The sequence below is a fragment of the Ornithorhynchus anatinus genome, chromosome X3, assembly GCF_004115215.2.
Source record: "Ornithorhynchus anatinus isolate Pmale09 chromosome X3, mOrnAna1.pri.v4, whole genome shotgun sequence".
NCBI classification, from domain to species: domain Eukaryota; kingdom Metazoa; phylum Chordata; class Mammalia; order Monotremata; family Ornithorhynchidae; genus Ornithorhynchus; species Ornithorhynchus anatinus.
Genome location: NC_041751.1, coordinates 16,157,631 through 16,159,401, shown reverse-complemented (window position 1 = coordinate 16,159,401; position 1,771 = coordinate 16,157,631).

Below are 1,771 nucleotides of genomic sequence, written 5' to 3'. Positions count from 1 at the left end.
AACAATGGGCAGTGAGCCCTTCGTGGGCAGGGATTGTCTCTCTTTATTGCTGTATTGCACTTTCCAAGCACTTAGTACAGTGCTCTGCACACAGAAAGTGCCCCCAAAATACAATCGAATGAACTGAATGAATGGCATTTATTTTCGGTGACTGCTTAATATTCAGTGAACAAAACGTTCACAAACAAAAGGCTACCAGACAAGAAGTCCCAAAAGGAAAATGCAAGAGGCAATACAAACAAGAAATCAATCTACAGAACAGGATTACATAAAAGTCGGTGACTTCCAAGAGCCTCTTCAAGTACAGTGAATTTTTGCGCACTTAGTGGGCATCCAGGAAGTGACTGAATACGACTGGAGCTTTCCTTTGCTGAAGCAGATTGAGGAAAAGAAAGCAGCAGATTCAACAGAAAAGCAGCATGGCCTAGTGGGAGAAACCCCGGCCTGGGAGTCAGAAGACCTGAGTTATAATCCCAGCTTTACCACTTGCCTGCTGTGTGACCTTGACCGTTCACTTAACTTCTCTGTGCCTCAGTTCCCTCATCGGCAACTTGGGGATTTTTTTTTTTTTTCATGGTATTTGTTAAGCACTTACTATTTGTCAAACATTTTTCTAAGTTCTGTGGTAGATATAAGTGAATTAGGTTGGACACAGTCCCTGACCTAATTGGGGCTCACAGTCTAAGTAGGAGGGACAACTGGAGAACTGAGGCACAGAGATGTGAAGAGACTTGCCCGAGATCACTCAGCAGACAATTGGTAGGGCCGGGATTAGAACCCAGGTCCTCCGACTGCCAGGACCATGCCCTTTCACTAGACCATGCGGTTTTTCTATTGAATACCTGTTCTCTCTCCTTAGACTGAGATTGCGAGTCCCACGTGAGATTTTATGATCTTGTATCTACCCCAGCACTTAGTACAGCGCTTAGCATATACTAAGTGCTTAACAAATAGCACGATTCTTATTGTGTATTATCAATCAACTTCTGCCAATGAGGTAATTCATATATCTTCCCCAACTTTCACTTGGACTAACTCCTGGACGCACGGAGCAGTGAGGGGAGGGCGTGCTACAAGGAAGGATCATGTTGGGGAGGGCAGGGAAGTGGTGATGAGGACCGATTCTATGGTGAAGGTGGCCCTGTCCTTGCCTCCCACATTACCACGGGGTCACCCCTGGACTGCAAAGAGCCCTCCTAGCCCCACTCCTGGCTACCAGTGGGGGGTGGGGGCACAGTGGTTATGAGCGGGGGGCTTGATGGGGGCATGTCGGGATACACATCAATCAATAATATTTACTGAGTGTTAATTATAGGCAGAGGACTGCACTAAGTTCTTGGTAGAATTCAATCGAATTAGCAGACTTGATTCTAGCCTTCAAGGAGCTTACAGTCTAGCAGTAGGGAAATGACATTTAGAATGGTGGTCACAGTGCTGAAAGAGTTAGGAGTTGATGTTTAAGAGGAAAGTTCTGAAGGTTGTTTTTTTATTATTCAAACAATCATATTTATCGAGTGCTTACTGGGTGCAAAGCACTTGGCAGAGTGCAATAAAACAATAAACAGAGCCATTTCCTGCTCAGACCGAGCTTATAGTCTAGAAGCAGCACGGTTCTACTGGATGGAGCCTGGAGCTAGGAGTCAGGTGGTCATGGGTTCATTCATTCAATAGTATTTATTGAGCGCTCACTATGTGCAGAGCACTCTACTAAGCGCTTGGAATGTACAAATCGGTAACAGATAGAGACAGTCCCTGCCCTTCTTACCTCAGC